The following is an 18,330-nucleotide window of genomic DNA, read 5'->3' as shown; positions in this document are numbered from 1 at the left end:
AGTTCAAAAAGTTAATAGTTAACTTTGTGCATTGTTCTTCCGTCTCGGCTACAATTAACAGATCATCCATATATTTCAACAAGATTTCTTGATTATTTTCTTTCTTCCAAATCTCTAATTCTCGTGCCAATTGATTTCCAAAAATGGTAAGACTATTCTTAAAGCCTTGAGGCAAGACTGTCCACGTACATTGTGTTTTTCTCCCAGTCTCAGGATTTTCCCATTCCAAAGCAAAAACCTCTTGACTATTGGGATCCAAGGGAATACGGAAAAAGGCATCTTTTCGGTCTAACACTGTGAACCATTCTTGTTTCTCCGTTAGGGTTGTTAACAAAGTATAAGGATTTGCTACTACCGGATGAATATCTTGTACTATTTGATTTATTGCTCTGAGGAGGTCTTGAACTAATCTATCATCTTTTTCATTAGCCTTTTAACAGGCAAGATCGGGGTGTTATATCTGGATTCACATTCTGTTAACAATTTGTATCTTAAAAATGTTTGTATTACCATTACTAACCCTTTCTGACTTTCCGGTTTTAGGGGGTATTGTTTCATTCTTACCGGATTCCATCCTGGCTTTAAATCAACTCTCAGAGGTTCTGCTTTTCGGATTTACCAGGAACTTCCCAGTCCAGACGATTGGAATTACAGCATTAGACTTTGACTGGTATAATCTTCTGCTGTCGGTAACCATCCTGTTAACAACAAAGCCACTGCTTCGATACGTTTAGTTTCTGGAATTAAAATTTTAATCTCTCCATTTTTAAATTTAATTTCTGCCTCTAAGTTCTCAAATAGATCTCTCCTTAACAGGAGTTTAGGAGAATCTGGCACATACAAAAACTGCTGAGTGACCCGTTGCTTTCCTAATTTCATTGTGAAAGACTTAAAGAAGGGTCTAGTTTCTCGTTCACCTGTTGCACCGACACCACCAATTTCTTCAAAACTTAACTCTCCCTCTAAGGTATTTAAAACTGAAAAGGTGACTCTAGTGTCAATGCAAATTCAATTTTCTGTTCTCCCAGTTTAGCTGTAACCAGAGGTTCTGCTGGGAGACTCCCTTCCGGTCCCCGTCAGATACGTTCACTTAAAAAGAACAAATCTACCTATGGCACTTTATTCCAGTTACTCTCTCTCCTACAAAACGACAGTAATTGCAATATAGTATTGTAACTGTAAGCTCTGTTTGTTTACCATTTTTCCTGCGACTCACCCCAACGTGCCAATAAACATCCCGACGCTGATGTTTTTGGTATCTTTTCATCAGCAGTTCCATTTCCTGCACTCTTATTCTTAAACAATTTTGCTACTGCCATTATACTTCTATACATTCAAATACCAAATACCAAACAAATGCAAATGACAATTGTCCCAAATAATACACAAAGTCCAACCCAGCAATAGGTTTCGCTTATGACTTACGGGCAGACGCCTAGGCTTCCACTGCAGACGGGTACCCTCCAAGCCCCAACCCTGCAAAGCTTTCGCCACGCCTCACGGGCAGGCTTTCCAAACAAATTCCAAAGCAGCAGCGCCTCACCTTTTTTCCAGGGAACGCTGCGAGGAGCTTTGCGAGTCGAGGGTGACGGTTCTCCCCGAGAATACCTCGGTGCCGGCCGGAGTTCGATCGACACTCAATCTCGTCCAGTCTCACTCGCAAGGTCTCATCTGGGTCGCCAAAACCGTTACCAAAATACAGAATAAAACTCCTTAACACCAACGTGAAGTTAAGAAGCAGGCACTTTGTTTATCGCAGCGCTGGGGACACGGGGGATCGCTCCTCCAAAGGCGTGCCCCACTTAGTATCAAAATCCATCAGTTTTCACAGACTTTTTCTGTCGGGTCATTGTTACCTAAGCTCCTTCTGTAAAAATGCATACTATGCTCGTTCTTAAATTTAACCTTTATAACGATCGGTCCTTTGATTGTATAACCTTATCAATAGCCTTATTTAAAAACAATCATTGGTCAGTTACACTTAGCTCTGCTGACTGGCATCTTCGATGCTCAAATCGAGATGGGAAGGGTAAGGGGGTTTCCAAGCAGCAAACTGGTGTCCACGACAGTTTCCTTAGTTTCCTGAAACAGAACGTAGAAAAGCCAGTAACTTCCTGGTGAGGTTTCTAGGGTTAGCTCTTTCAAACTTTAACAATATTAAGGTTCCTAGAGTCACGCGTAACACAGCTCCTAAAGTTTCTATGGCTACGTTTCAAACTTAACAATCCTATACGTTATGCTTCACAATTTTACTTCTTAATCAAAGCTAACTCTTCTATGTGATTAAATTTTGATTTCTTTACCAGAATATTTGCAACAGCTGGAGCCCAGCAGGAACAGGGGGGGCACGGCCCGACCCCCCCAGCGCCTCACCTCCTCCTCCTCCCCTGGGCTCCCTCACGGCCCCTCGCCCCGTGCAAAGGGAGCGCAAACGCAGCCCGGAGGGCAAAGAGGACGGACGGCCAGCGTTTATTCAGTCGGTCGCGTGCCTATCGAGTCCCGCCAGCGAGTCTGCTCCGGGGCTCGGGGCGGCCCCCCGGCGCTCCCCCTGCCCCTCAGACACCTCTGATAGCATATTTCCATACATTCTGTATGGCCCGTCTAAATATTGGGATGGTTTTAATATTTTGTACCAGCTGTGGAAACTGGTTTGCTGCTAGGTGACTGCAAAAGTGAGATTTGGTAAATAATTATTAGAAATCTTATACTAACACTACCATTGAAACAATAGACAAAAGTATAGCCAAGCAATCGACTAGCAGAGGTAGGTACTCCTAAGTTTTGCAGTTCTTTGCTCTTATGACTAGATGTTCCTGTACGCTAGACGAGAACAATGCTGAAACCGACCACACGTGATTGAAACTGCGTTAAGCTTCAAGATCAAAGAACAAGGACAAGAATAAAGACTTCAAGGACAGCCAGCAAGAACTTCAAATGGGTCGGTGGTCGCAAAAGCGGCCCTTCGACTCAAACGGATCCTTCATTGCGCGTGATCGGATGTAGGCAGTACTATGATAATCGGTTGCCATCGTTTTTACGTATATGTATTCTAATCTGATTAACATGCAATTACTTATTCTATATAACCTGTTTGTGCTAAAGCTGTGGCATGCACGCTAGGTGGAACTATCCCCCGTGCATCCAGCGCTGCAATGAAGAATGCCTGCTTTCTAAAACTCCAAAACGAGTCTTAGGGAGTTTCTTCGACCGGCTTTTCAGTATCAGAGGTACAAGGGAGGAAAGAAAAAGAAAAAGAAAAAAAAAAAGAAAAAAGAAAAAAACCAGGCAGCGGTGTGGGAAAGAGAGGGGACCAGGGGAGGGGCAGGGAGGGACCAGAACGCAGAAGAGGGGAGTCAGGGCCCCGAGGGCCCGGGGCTCACCACATCTCTTGTTCTTGGCGCTGCCAGGAGAATTTCCCAGTTCAGGCGCTTCTTTCTGCTCCTCTCCCGCTCCCCTCCTCTTCTGTAACTCCGGCGGCACGGCCGTCCTCCCCCTAGGAGAACACGCGTCTCATAGGTCTTGCAAGACGAGGCTTCCTAGGCACGGAGCCTCGCTCGCTCGCACGCTACGTGGCCGTACCGCACCGTCGGTGCTGCATACGGACCCTGCGGACTACAAAGAGGGATCCTTCCACACGCGGAGAGGCAGGCTCTCTCTTGCCTGCAGCGGGAGGCAGCTGCCGGCCGGCCGGCCGGCCGGCCTTCCATTTCTTCTTCTCTACCTTTCTGTGGCCTCTCCAGCTTCAGCCGCAGCAGCTCCTGCCCGCAGCCGGTAAGCGCCCCGCCTGTCCCTTCGTGCTCCCGCGCCGCGAGGAGAGGGAGGCCGGGGAGCGACAGCCCGTGCCAGCTTTCCTTGCCGGCAGCGTTTCCTTACCGGGAGGAAGCAACGAGCGCGGCGGCACCTCCCGCCGGTGCCGCATTGCCGTTACCGTCGGACGGCACGTGCAGGACCGGGGCAGCCCCGCGCACTCGCAGCCTCCGAGCTGCAGTACCGAACATTGGTCGCGGGGTGGCAGCGGCGAGCGCTTGGCGCAACGCGCCAGCGCGCATGCGCGGCACGCCAGCCGCAGTACCGAACTCTGTTCAATAGGTGGCGGAAGAGAGCGCAGGAGAAACGCGCCGCTACCGCGCATGCGCGGCTCCCGAGCTGCTGTACCGCGTTTTGGTTGCCAGGCAACAGCAGGAGGGCGGCAAGAGCCGCCACCGCGCATGCGCGGCTCCCGACCGCCAGGGCCGCGTTTTGGTTGCCAGGCAACGGCAGGAGCGCCGTAAACCGCGCAGCCGCGCATGCGCGGTGGCCGAGGCGTCGTGTCGCGCTCTGGTTGCCAGGCAACAGCGGCGAGCGCCGTAAAAGGCGCACCGCGCATGCGCGGTTGCCGAGCTGCCGTAACGCGCCCCGGTTGCTGGGCAACGGCAGGAGCGCCGTAAACCGCGCAGCCGCGCATGCGCGGTGGCCGAGGCGTCGTGTCGCGCTCTGGTTGCCAGGCAACAGCGGCGAGCGCCGTAAAAGGCGCAACGCGCATGCGCGGTTGCCGGGCTGCCGTAACGCGCTCCGGCTGCTGGGCAACGCCAGGAGCGCCCCCGCGCATGCGCGGTTGCCGCGACGCCGTGTCGGAGCTCCGGCGACTCGGGGAGGCGCCCGCTGGCCGCGCCTGGGGGGTGCCCGCCTCCGCCCCCTCTTCCCTTCTATCGGCTCTCGGGAAACTGACCGGCGCTGCCCTGGCCCGGCTCGCCTCCGGCGGACCGGGAGCCTGCCGCCGCGGCGGCCGCTTCGCAGCTTCCCGTCCCGCCAGCCCCGGCCGGCCAGGAGGCACCCCTCGCCACCGCCCCCGCCGGAGCGGGTCGCTCGCCTCACCCGCGGTCCCGGCGCTCGCCCGCTGCCGCCGAGACCCGCGCCCTGCGCGCCGCCACGGTGCTCCCGGACGGCGCGCCGGAGGGGTCAGGGCCGGCGCGCGAACGCCGGGCCGCAGTACCACACTTTGCCCACAAGGCGGCAGCACCCGAGGCGGCGGCGCTGCTGCGCACCTGTGCGGCGCCGGCGCTGCTGTTCCGCGCTTTGCGCGCTGAGCGCCCGCCCACACCGCGCACGTGGGGCGGCACCGGCGTTTCCTTACCGGGAGGAAGCAACGAGCGCGGCGGCACTCTCCCCCCGTGCCGCACTGCCGTTACCGTTGGACCACGGGTGCCGTTACAGGGGCACCACCGCGCCTTTGCAGCCTCCGAGCTGTAGGACCCCATTTTGGTCGCCGGGCAGCAGCATCCCCACAACGATCCTCTTCGGAGTATCGGCTGCACGAGGGATGACTGACAGCTCAGCCCAGCAGAGACCAGACACAGGCGGCAACTACTTACTGGGGGCACAGGGCTTACGTTGCCCTGCCCTTTCCCCACTCGCAGCCCGGGCAGTCATCTTCAGCGCCTCCGTTCCAAAAAGCACCCGAGTGCCTGGAGCGTTTACAGCAGTCAAGTGCAAAGAACAGACAAGTCGGGTGGTCGCTTCTGCCCCTGCCCCCCCACCCCATTATCTAGAGAGGAGAAGCAGCACAGGGAGCCTGCAAACGGCAGGGGGGAGCGGGGGGTGGTCCCCTGGACCAAGCCCCCAGGGACCGCTGTATCCCTCTGCATGTGGCATCAGGGTTGCAGGAGTGACAGCAGCCAGTCAACAGATGCTGGCGACAGATTTTAAAAACAAAAAATAACGCCTGGTTCAGCTGACAGCCTGAAGGCAGGCCACAAGAGACCCAAAGCTGCTCTGTGCCAGAGGGGCAGCTCTGTTCAGCAGGAAACGCCGCGTCCCAGCGCACCAGATGCCAGCGGCCCACCTGCAAGCGAGCGATACCCTGGCGACCCTGGGGCTCAGTTGGGGTGGGCGCACCTTTCCTCACCTCCGTGCCGTCAGAACTCTGCTCTCCCAGTCCTGCGCGCACGCAAGGCTTCTTGTGCGGGGCTTGTCTCTTATCGAAGAGACGCTGCACGGTGTTACTTACTTACCGCCCCGCCCTCCGGCGTGCAAAGGAATCAGCCGTGAAGCAGGGATAGCAAAGAGGCCTGTCGGGATATTAGTAGTCCTCAGCAGATGACCGTAGAGCCCTCGAGGTTCCATCTTTGCTCCCTACAGGAGCGTGGCTCCGCACTCCTTGCCGCTCCCGCCAGCAAGCGACGCAATTGCCCTTTGCTGCCTGCAACACGCAGTACCTGCACGGCCCCAGTACTGCCGCTTACAGAGCGAGAGGCGCTCGCTATAAAGCGGCAATGAAGAACAAGGACGGCCCGTCAAGATGGCAGGACGAACATAGAGAGCCTCCAGCATTAGCCAGGCAGGGCTTGCAACTCACCTCGTGTCGTGGTTTAACGCCAGCCAGCAACAAAGCCCCACGCGACCGCTCACTCGCTCCACCGCCCCCAGTGGGACGGGGAGACAAGCGGAAGGGCGAAAGTGAGAAAACTCGTGGCTTGAAACGAAAACAGTCTAATCATTAAAAAGAAACAACAACAACAACAACAACTTGCAAGGAAAAGAAGAAGAAAAAATGACAGAGAATGGGGTGCAGGCAGCATGCCAGGGGTCTGGAGCCTGACGGGTGGTGGTGGGGGGGGGTGGAATATAGAGGAGGGAAAGGAAGCGGGGGGGGGCAGGAGATAGGAGAGCAGGGGACGCGGGGGGAAACAACTCGCGTGGGTTAAAAACTCGCATGGGTGAAGGGGGCGGGCTGGAGCAGCAGGGGGCATATGGGGGAGAAACACAAGCGGGGGAGAGGGTAGGTGAGGGTACAAAGGTGCATGGGGGGGACACGGGTGGGGATGACCTTACCCCAGGGAGTCCACCCAGGATGATCCACAGCAGGTAACTCGCCTGGGATAACCCGCAACAGAGCATCCACACCAGATCATCCACACTGGGAGGACCCCCGGCAACACCCCTCAAACTGCCTGTGCTTCACCCCCAATCTTCCCCAAACTGGGGAGTTTTCTGCTTTTTCAAAATACTCAGTTTGGGGTGTGTTTCAGTGCTTTTCCACAACATAAAAAGGGGTGATCTTTTGGTTGCGGTTTTGTGCATGAAAATGGGGTGGGTTTTTTGCTTTCCAGCTGCACCAATCCAGGCGGATTTGGCTTTCCCAGGAGTCCCAAATTTGTTTGGTTTTTTCCGTTGCAGACCCAGAATCAGGGGGTTTGGGGTTGTCCTGGTTTCGGCTGGAATAAAGTTCATTTTCTTCTGACTAGCTGGTACAGGGCCATTTTGGATTTAGAATGAGAACAATGTTGACAACACACCGATGCTGTAGTTGTTGCTAAGCAGCGTTTAGACTAAGTCAGGGACCTTCCAGCTTCTCATACCGCCCTGCCAGCAGAGGCTGGGGGTGCACAAGAAGAGTCGCTGAGCTAAAGGAGGATGCCAGGTGAACAGGTCAGCTCGAAATACACCACCTCCTTTACAAGTTAAGAGCGATTGGAACACTTAAAATCAGCACTTAGGCTAATCGATACCATTTTGAACACCTTCTTAGCATACAAGTAAACGCTCTCGCCGGTGTTGGAAAACGTCTCCTCCCTTCCTTACGGCACTGCTGCAGGGAGATAACCCTGGGAGGCTGCGGGACGAGGTCGTACACAATCAGAATCTACGCTTATGGATCCACCGCAACAGCTACAGCCCTTGCGCTGCTGCTGCTGCTGCTGCTTTGCATCTTGCTCGTTTGGTGAATAAAGCTGAAAGCGAAGTGGAAAACTTCAAAGAGCAAAATGAAAAATAAAGAATAAATCTCAATCATTCACTTTACACTAAAAAGGTGTGCCCATGTTTATATACATCCAATAAAAATACTTTTATAGTATAAGTATTTGATTTTCCTTTTCCATTACCTTAACTTGCACAGCTCTGAATTCATACCATTAAATTCTCTCTCTCCAAAGTACACAGTTTTAATGGGACTAGGGGTTTTTGTGCGTGTTGCATAACGCGGAGGGACACCTGGCCAGCTGAGCTGCCCAAGAGAGGTGCTACTGAACTGCCAGGGACACGCACCATTGAAAGCCAGACAGAAAGAAAGTACTTCAGAGCACTCCGTCAAAACATCAGGAAAAAAAAAAAACCCATAACATTCAGTTGCCTCTCTTTTTAAACATTTAGACAAATACCTAACTGCTTACATACACCTAACAAATCATATACTACAGCTATTTGGCAGTTACAGTTTAAACAATGCAAGTCAATTTGTAAAATCCCCACTGCTGCAATACCTCAGACTACCAAAAAGGACTGGTGGGTTTCCTAATGCTTTTGGCAGTACTGAAGCATGCAGAGCAACACGTTTTCATGTTATCTCGACTGCTACAACTGAGAAACCAAAGACCAGCGATGCCATCAACTTTAGGAAGATGGGCTGTGCTTGGGTCTTTGGAAGGAAATTGACTTTTTTTTTTTTCCCCCTCTTTTTTTAAAGAGAGTGAAAAGTCTTGTTACTGATGACTTCTACTGTCAAGTCGATCACCTCTGAAGATCCACTCTGATGGGAAGTTCATAAAACAAAATTTCTTTGAGAGAGAAAGACTTCCATTTTGGAAAATCTCTTTCCAACTGAAGTCACAATTACACACTGTAGGTTAAAGGAAAAAATACATTACTGAAGCAGTAACTCATCAAAACCACCTCAGGCCTCACTGTCACTAGTTACAAGGCTGCTAATGCTTCCTGGGAAAGCCTGGAAAACACACAGATGCGACGCCCATTTGTCCTGTTTTGCCCGCGTCTCTTCTTTGACCTTGACTGCTTTTAGTACAGATGCTAATTATCTCCGTAACGTTTTTGAGTACTACTATAAGATATTTAAAAAAAAAAAAAAAATCATTGACTGTAAAAGCATAAAGGTTTTATCATGAAAACAAAGTCTGTTTCTTCTGAACAGCTGAACTCTTACGAACAGTTTCTTCCCTCTTTTAGTACAAAATTAGCTTCACAGTATCATTTACTAGCAAGCACACAGAAACAGAAGATTATGCTTTCAGGAAGAGAAAATAAACTGAGGGAAGTAAACTTTGTATAGGTGTAACATGCTCCAGAACAGAACTTATTTTTAGTATTTGTGTTAAAATATTTCATGTAAAAAAAAGTAGAAGGAGAGCTGGCACACTCTCAACGTTAAAGTCCGTACCGCAAGTACCTTTGCAAAAACGCAGACACACATCGTAGGCGTACCTTGTACTTGCAGGCCACTACGGAATCTTTCCGTCTGTCTCGTACCGTCACGGCAGAAGAAAGGGCAACCACGGCAAAACGGTGCCAGCTGACATCCAGCTGAGAGAAGAAAAAAAAACATTAGCACAAAGCTGGGTAGGAACCCAAAGCTGCCTTTTTTTTTTTTTTTGTGAAGGTTTGTGAAGACAGTACGACTGAGCGGAGGAAAAACTATTTTTGCGTCATCTTCGGTACGGTTGTTGACACGGGCCACTAGAGCTTTTGCATTTTTCAGACAACTGTGCTTTTTTTTTTTTTTCCTTTCTTTTTTGACTCACTGGCAACTTTACTTTCACTAGAACTCACTTTCCTAGATACACGCAGGTGACACACATGGAGACCTACCTACATTTTCTCAAGCCTTAGTACAGCCGAGGCTTCATCACCCTATACGTCCCAAGTTGAGTATTTTTGCTAAAGAGCACAGCAACACATCTGTCCTTGTGAACTGCCTCGTTGCAAAAAAGGAATCATTATTTCCAGGCCGTTGCTCCAAACGGGCAAGATCTTTTAAAACCGCAGTTGTGCCACCAAACCCGCTCAGGGTCCCTCCTAGCTTTTGACCGCCCTGAGATTTAACAGGCACACGCTCCATTCCATCTTCCAACAGCAAAAATACGTTAACGCTCTCGGACCCAGAGCGCAACCCTACGGATGTCCACGCACGCACCCTGCCGTTTTGATGAGGAGCCACCGAGCACCCCTGCGAGCACAGCTGCACGCGCCAGATCGGTTTCCCCTACGCCGCGAGTTACCGGTTCCGGTGAACGTAGTTTCTGACGCTTTAAACCCAAAACCGTATCTCGACGCTTCGCCACAGTAGAAACGACCCATCGCCAGAACGCTACAAACACGCAGTAACACCAATTGCAAACCCACAGCAGGAACAGCTCCAGAAATATTTAGACCAGGAACAAGGGAGAAAAATAAAACAGCTTCATCTCACGCACAGGGGAGCGGCAGGCAGAGAAAAGGGTCGGCATTCTGAGCCCTTACAGAAAACGGGCATTCTCCTTCCATTCCTCAGCCCGTCCGTGAAGGTCTAAATACTGCAACACTACTACGGCAACGTCGAGAGCAGGGAACAGCAGCCCTGCCGCTGGACTTGCCACTGACCCATGCTATTTCCGTAGCAGGACGCGTACGCAGAGGGACACGTCTTGCCACACACAGCCCTGAACTTCCTGAAAATTTACGTTTACCAAAAAAAGCCATTTGGAACATATTGCCAAACAACATTCGGCAAGAAAGCTTTGATGCGTTTGACACACGCAAGTTTTTGGTCACTTGCTATTTGCTTCCTGTTGCTGCTGCTGTTCTTCCTTCAGAAATTCTACTCGTAGCCCAGTTATTCACTACTGGTTCAAGCATTTGCCTCCCTGGTATTACCAGCACATTCACAGAGGCAAATAACTTACTTGCTCTTCTACAATTATCCAAACGACAATTACAGCCACGAAAGAGAAGGAGAGGTCAGGCAGCAGAAGAGCTCTGCAGGCTGGCACCAGTCAATATTGCACTCTCGAAGAACAAACAACAACAAAACAAAACCGTGACCCTGTATCCTTCTTTTTTTTTTTTTTCCCCCCTTCTTCTTTCAGAGCTCATCCCTGCCTCAGCATTTTGTCTTGTCAGAGCATGAAGCGCAGGTGATCCGTACCCTGACGGCTTTTGCATGTGATGAATGCCTGTTCAGAAATAGTCCAGATCTGCAAGACTGGTGTCATTTCTATGGTTTTAATCATCATAACTCACATTTTATTTACTCACGCATTTGTGAGGAAACTAATTAACTTTCAGACACTGCCTCTGCTTTTTTTTGAGGGGTGGGGGTGGAAATGTGTTAGAGACTGAAAAACATTACGATTCAGAGCTCCCAACCATGAGGGAGTGGTGGAGAAATCAATGAAAGCAAAGACCAACAGCAGCAACATCAACTGAAAGTTGGCCTTCATTCCGATCACGTACTTAAGCGACTCTCCTTGCAAGTCTATGCCTCGGTCCTAGGAATGACTAGTCCCTTTTTGGAAGGACAAACTTTTTCACTTAAAAGTCCTAGACTGAAGACTCCGCTGAACGGAATGGGGATTGTGCCACGGGACAACGTGCCATCAACACTCTTAATGGGGAAGGGAAAAAAAAAAAAAACCAAATAAAAATCAAGTACCAGTTCCCATCATGTTTCACTCATTACATTTCTACTGGCATCTAGGTGCTCAAAAATGAACTACAGGGACACCACATATTCCTAAGAATTCAGTTATACATAAAAAAGTAAAAGGCTATTTCCAGCTTGCCCATAAAATCAGTATGAACAGAGAGAAGAGAAACACTCGACCCCCTAATGAAGCTAACAGGCAGCTCTGAATTTACCAGACAGGAAATTTCATTCTTTCACCTGAAACAAAAACACATCAAGAGACCAGTTCAGGAACAGGGCACGATCTGTTAACAGCAATTTTTCCATCAGCTTTTCGGCACTAGCAGCAAATTTGCCTTCTCTGTGGGTTTAACGTGGAGCATCTGTAGTGCCCTCGAACTCGCAAGTGTTTCTCTCCGCTCCCGCAGCCCGATACGTGCGATTACCTGAGCAGCAAGCGGAATTAACCACGCAGGATTTTCTTCGTGTGACGCGGAAGGTGACGCTGGGAGAAGAGGAGACAAAGAAATGAACCTGCTTGTCACACCCAGCCAATGGTGAAAAGACAGGGGAGGATTCTGCCGGAAGGGCTCTGCACCCCAGGAGCTCCCGCCAGCCGGTTTCTCTCCCCTTTGCCCGGTACCGAGGGGACGACGACACCTCGCCCGTGCCCCCTCGCGGGGAGGGGGGGCTGCCCCAGGTGAGCCGGGGGACCCCCACCTCGCTTCTGCCCGCGGGAACGGACCGGGAGAGACACTCCACGCAGAGAGAGGAGCGTGGCGTGGATTGCATGCCCGAGGGAAGAGGCCGGGCTCCCCGCTGGCAGAAGGACAACTCACCTCCCTGCTGCTCGGAGCTGCTTGCTGCGGACAGCCCTGCCTGCGCCCGGCCGCTCTTCCGCCGTGCTGGGAGCGCAGGCCGGCCGACGGACGCTCCAGCGAAAAGACGCTCCAGCTAATCGCGCCCCCTGCTCGTTACAGCCGCAGGTACTTTTGCCTCTGGCTAATGCACGCTCCAGACAGCGGACACCCCGCCTCGTTCCAGCTCCCGCTTGCTACAGTTCTGGCTCGTTGAAGCCCCAGCTCCGCACTGAAGCTCCGGCTGATTTCAGCTGCTTCTCCTTACAAGCTCCAGCTACGTGCAACGGTCTGGGCTTTCCATAAGGTTGCATATCAACTGCTGTCAGAACTGGAGCATTAGGATTAAACATCAGAGTTACACGCCAAGTAAATATTCGTTAAGTTTGGGCGATTAATTACTTAATAACTATTCCGAGCACCGCAGAAAGAAGAGCTGGACTCAAAGAGGGCACGTGGGGTCTGAAAAGCGCCTTTCGCCCCCACAGACCATCGCAGATGTTGAGCTCGGCCTGCTGCGTGCCGGCCTCCCGAACTTCGGCGTCCGACACAACCAGACCCCCATCTACGGGGAGGGACCACGCACCCTGCCCGCCCCCCGCTTCCCCCCGCAGCCCCCAACACCCTCCCACCCACCTGCAAAACCAGCCAAGCCGGCTCCCGCTTTTGGCCCCCACACCAGCTGACTCGGGGCCCATTTGGGAGCCAAAAAAACCCGGCTGCTGAGCCTGTTCTCAAGGCCCAAACACGCAGGGCCGGACTTCTGTTTCTGGGCCCAAAGCCGCGCAGCTCGGTCTGTTTCCGAGCCCCCAAATCAGCCACGCGAGCCTGTTGTCAAGCCCCAGGAACAGAAAACTTGTTCTCCACTTCTGACCCTGCAGTGCCCACGGGCGACGCCGAGCGTAGCCACCCCACAGGCCTGCACCCCCGGGGCCCCACACGCAGTTTCGGGGAGTGCTCGGGACCTGCAGAGGGCCCGGCCCCACGCCTCTGCAGGGCAGCCCCAGCACAGGCAGGGCATCGCTTCTCGATTGCCGTTTCAGGCTTTATTTCCCCGCCATCACCGGCACGGCCAGGCCCCCCACCCCAAACCTCCCAGCCGAAGCACCCCCGCGGGTAGCCGGGCCCAGCCACCCGGAAAACAAGAAAACCAAAGAGGGAACAACAAGACAGAGACCGTGGGGAAAGGCAAGGGGAAGGACACAGAAACAGAGAGAGCGCGGGAGGGATAGGGAGCAGGACAGAGAGATGGAGCAAGAAAGGAAAAAAGGACGGGAGGCAGAACCAAGGGAAAGAGAGACAAGGACGGGGAGCAGGACAAAGGGACGGAAGAGGAACAAAAATTAGCGACGGGCTGCAGGACAGAGATGAAGGGATTAAATAGACACAGGGAGCATGACAGAAGGACAGAGAGGAGACAGACAAAAGGGACAAAGAGCAGGCCAGCATCGGAGGGGGAAAAAACCAACTGCGATGGGCAGTGGGAGAGAGATATGGAAAAAAGAAAAAAATACTGAGGAACAGAAAAAAGAAAGCAGCGACAGCTAGCTGGACGGGAGACACAGTTAGAAAGGGCGGGAGAGGGAACGGGGCAGAGAAAGACAGACAGAAAAGGTAGCACAAGAAAGCAAGGCAGAGGGACAGCAAGGCGGGGCGGGGGGGGAAGGGACGGGACAGGGGTCTGGACAGAGATGGAGAAATAAGCAGCAGGGACAGAGGAAAAGTGACAGAAAGAGGGACAGGGAACATGGCAGAGAAGGAAAAATGAGGACAGCGGCAGGACGGAGATCAAAAACTGGGACGGTCCTCAGGACAGAGAGGAATACGAATACAAGCAGGGAGCGGGACAAAGGGATACAGCGAGAAACGACGGGACAGGAAGCAAGACAGAGCGACAGACAAGAACGATGACAACGAGAGAGAGAGAGACACTGACAGAGACAGAGACCGTGAGAAGCACAGGGGGTTGGGGAATTTAGAAAGAGAGGTATCAGGAGCCCTGCAGAGAGAGGGAGGGTGAATAAAAAAGGGGCAGGAAGCAGCACAAAGGGTCACAGAGAGTAAGAGATGAACAGGAAGGAGGACGGGGACAGTGAGATCCAGAATGACAAAAATAAACAGCAACAGCGAGCAAGACAAAGGGATAGAGAGAGAAACAGAAAGTAGGAAGAAGAGAGATAGGAAGGCAGGGACACAGAGCAGCACATACAGGCGCAGAGAGGAGAAGAACGCCAGGGAACAGGGTAGAGAAATTGGGAGGCGGGGGAAGAGGCAGATGCAGGTCAGAACAAGGAGATGGAAAAGGAAAAAACAGCGACTGACTGCAGGACAAAGACGGGGGGCTGGGGGCGGGGGGGGAGAGGGAGCAGGACAAGAACGCAGAGAGAAAAAGAAAGGGGGGCAGTCGAATGAAAGAGAGAGAGAAAGGGGGAGAGGAAGAGGGAGCAGGACAAGAGAATAGACAGAAGAGGAGAGGTACAGGGAAGCAAAATAAAAATAAAAAACAAAACAAAACAAAAAAAACCCCAAACGTCACAGCAGCACGAGAAAGCTAGGGGGCCAGGAGAGGGGGAGGGAGGGTCCGGGACGCACAAGAGGAGCGACAGGGCCCCGAGGGCCCAGGACTCACCACAGCTCTCGCTCTTGGAGCTGCCAGGAGACCTTGCCAGCTCAGAATCTTCCTTCTCCTTCTCTCCTGTAACTCCAGTCGCTTGGCTGTCCTCCACATAACGGAACACGCGAGCGCCTCGCAGCTCTTACGAGATGAGGCCCCCTAGACACGTAGCCTCGCTCGCTCGCTCACTACGTGGCCGTACCGCGCTGCTGGTCATGCATACAGACCCTGGCGGTCTGACCTGCTGTGGACTACGAGGAGGGATCCTCCCACACCCAGAGAGGCAGGCTCTCTCTTGCCTGCAGCAGGAGGCAGCTGCCGGCCGGCCTTCCGTTTCTTCTTCTCGACCTTTCTGTGGCCTCTCCAGCTTCAGCAGCTCCCGTCCACAGCCAGCAAGCGCTCCGCCTGTCCCTCTGTGCTCCCGCGCCGCGAGGAGAGGGAGGCCAGGCAGAGACAGCCCACGCGAGCCTGAGGCTGCTGCAGTCAACGGCATCCCCGGGGACGAGCGGACAACCGCACTCACAGCGTGGCCTCTGGGAGAGGGAAAGAGGCAGCAGTGACCGTTATTACCGTAGCTCGACCCTGGCCGGAGCCCCTCCTTCTGCAGGGGCTTCCGCAGACGCCGCTCGTTCCCCGCGCCGCTGCTAACGGCACCCACGTTCAGGGAGACTCGAGAACATCGGAGGGCCAGCTTGCTGCCCTCACGACAGGGCTCGGGGGCTGCCTGCGGCTACAGCACAGGCTTCATGGGAGGGGCTGGAGCTGGGGGCAGCCGCACGGGCCGAGCGGCGCCGGGGGAAGGCGCCGGGGGAAGGCGCCGGGGGAAGGCGCCGGGGGAAGGCGCCGGGGGAAGGCGCCGGGGGAAGGCGCCGGGGGAAGGCGCCGGGGGAAGGCGCCGGGGGAAGGCGCCGGGGGAAGGCGCCGGGGGAAGGCGCCGGGGGAGCTCCGGCAACTCGGGGAGGCGCCCGCTGGCCGCGCCTGGGGGGTGCCCGCCTCCGTCCCCTCTTCCCTTCTATCGGCTCTCGGGGAACTGCCCGGCGCTGCCCTGGCCCGGCTCGCCTCCGGCGGACCGGGAGCCTGCCGCAGCGGCCGCTTCGCAGCTTCCCGTCCCGCCAGCCCCGGGCGGCCGGCGGGCGGGAGGCACCCCCCCGCCACCGCCACCGCCCCGGCCCCCCGCCGGGGGGGATCGCTCGCCTCACCCGCGGTCTCGGCGCTCGCCCGCCGCCGCCACGCTGCTCCCTGACACCGCGCATGCGCCGGAGGGGCCGGAGCCGGCGACCGAACGCCGGGCTGCCCCACGCGCAGGACAGCGCATGCGCCCGGGAGGCGCGTCCGCACGGCTGGTCGGGGAGCGGGCGCGGCGGGAAGCCCGCGGAAAACCACGCGAAACCGGCAACGCTCCCGAGTCTGACCTGGTCGGACTCCGGGGGCCGCGGCGGCAGCGAGGACTACGCCGCGCCCGAGAGCCGCGCTGCTGCCCGGCCGCCGAGTCCGCGAAAACTACAGCTCCCGGCATGCCCCGGGAGGCAGCCTGCCCTGCTGCCTGACCCCGAGGGGACACCGCTTCCGTTTCCGCCCACCCCCACGCCGGCGCAGCCGCAGTCCCCGCCGAGCCCCCAGCGCCGGTCCGTGCGGCCCCCCCCCCGCCCGGCTCCAGCTTCGGGCAGCGCCCGCCGCCGCCGCCCCGGCACAGCCCCCCCCTCGCCCGGCTCCAGCTTCGGGCAGCGCCCGCCGCCGCCGCCCCGGCACGGCGCGGCCCCCCCCCGCCCGGCTCCAGCTTCGGGCAGCGCCCGCCGCCGCCGCCCTGGCACGGCGCGGCCCCCCCCCCGCCCGGCTCCAGCTTCGGGCAGCGCCCGCCGCCGCCGCCCCGGCACGGCGCGGCCCCCCCCCGCCCGGCTCCAGCTTCGGGCAGCGCCCACCGCCGCCGCCCCGGCACGGCGCGGCCCCCCCCCGCCCGGCTCCAGCTTCGGGCAGCGCCCGCCGCCGCCGCCCCGGCACGGCGCGGCCCCCCCCCGCCCGGCTCCAGCTTCGGGCAGCGCCCGCCGCCGCCGCCCCGGCACGGCGCGGCCCCCCCCCGCCCGGCTCCAGCTTCGGGCAGCGCCCCCCGCCGCCGCCCCGGCACGGCGCGGCCCCCCCCCGCCCGGCTCCAGCTTCGGGCAGCGCCCGCCGCCGCCGCCCCGGCACGGCGCGGCCCCCCCCCGCCCGGCTCCAGCTTCGGGCAGCGCCCGCCGCCGCCGCCCTGGCACGGCGCGGCCCCCCCCCCGCCCGGCTCCAGCTTCGGGCAGCGCCCGCCGCCGCCGCCCCGGCACGGCGCGGCCCCGCCGCCGCTCCGTGCGTGCGACACGGACCCAGCCGTCCTCCTCGGGGCTTTCCCCGGGACCCGCCGGGCGACTGCGCAGCCCCGCCACGGGGCCCGGTGAGCACCCCCCCCACGCGCACGTGCTCCCAGCCGCCCTGTGAGCCGCCCCCCCCCCCCCCCGCGCGCACGTGCTCCCAGCCCCCCTGTGAGCCCCCAGCTCCCCCCCCGCCCCCGGCCTCGGCACAGGCGGCCCCCACCTCCCCCGGGCCACCCCCGCCTCCGACGTTCGCGGTCCGAGGGGCGCCCGGCCCCGCTCACCTTCTCCCGAGGGGCAGCCGCAGCCCGGCCACCGCTCCGCTCCTGCCTGGGCTCCCACCGGCCCCGCCCCGGCCCCTCCCCCGGCAGCCCCCCCTTTCCAGGGAGGGGCCGTCCCCATCAGCCTCACTGCCCGCACCTGCGGCTCCTCCAGCCCCGGCCCGCAGCTGGGGGACCGAAATCCGGAACAAAACTCCTCACCACCCATGGGAAGTTAAGCAGCAGGCACTTCCTTGATGGAATGAAAGATGTCAAGAGTCATCTCATTTGGAAGAGGTGTTAACCGGGGTCAAAATACAGATTTGAATACCCATCTTAGTTTAGTTCTAAGACTTGGCGATTGCCAGGTATCATCTTTTCCATTGACCCAGGTCCACCAGCGAGGCCACAAGGGAGATTTCTTCCAGAGAGAGGATAGAGTTATTAAGTCTAAAGTCCACGATTTGCTTTTCTCCTTCATGAAAAGATGAGTGGATCATATATCATCACTAGTCACCCAAACAGTTAACCCTGAACTTTTCACCTGTCCTTTAATACAGTCAACTCCAAGCTAAATTTTTTCCGTCATTAAGAGGGGACCAAAGATCATGTAAAATATTATTATACTTTCTACAAATACATCCCCATCTTAGAGCTTTAGCTACTAGAGAAAGTCTTTGGAGTTTGGGGTCAGAGGAGCTGCAAGTATAAACTTTCATACAGCTCTGTTTAGGATGTGTGATTTTTCTCTGGTTGTCTAAAGCAGTCTAAATTTCCATAGACGGTCCCGACTCTGGGTGGCTCTAACAAGGATCCTGGAACTCCAGGAAATTCTAAACAGCGTTTTATATTTCAAATATGATGCCAAGTTCCTTTTTGCACTTGTCTCTAC

At 55.8% G+C, this 18,330-nt stretch overlaps 1 long non-coding RNA gene across 2 annotated transcripts; it reads right to left on the bottom strand.

Annotated features, from left to right (window-relative positions):
• Window positions 1-6,452: 6,452 nt before the first annotated feature.
• Window positions 6,453-18,222, bottom strand: LOC142028150 (uncharacterized). Of its 2 annotated transcripts, none has more exons than XR_012649437.1 (3): window positions 17,463-18,222; window positions 9,196-9,294; window positions 6,453-7,709 (listed from the first exon to the last, which is right to left on the bottom strand). It is a non-coding gene; the product is annotated as an uncharacterized LOC142028150 (long non-coding RNA). The 2 variants fall into 2 exon arrangements; XR_012649436.1 differs by lacking the exon at window positions 17,463-18,222 and adding an exon at window positions 14,861-15,620.
• Between the last annotated feature and the right edge of the window lie 108 nt (window positions 18,223-18,330).

This window comes from Buteo buteo, unplaced genomic scaffold (genome assembly GCF_964188355.1).
Source record: "Buteo buteo unplaced genomic scaffold, bButBut1.hap1.1 HAP1_SCAFFOLD_165, whole genome shotgun sequence".
In the NCBI taxonomy this organism is placed as follows: domain Eukaryota; kingdom Metazoa; phylum Chordata; class Aves; order Accipitriformes; family Accipitridae; genus Buteo; species Buteo buteo.
This window is presented reverse-complemented; position numbering and strand designations above follow the sequence as displayed.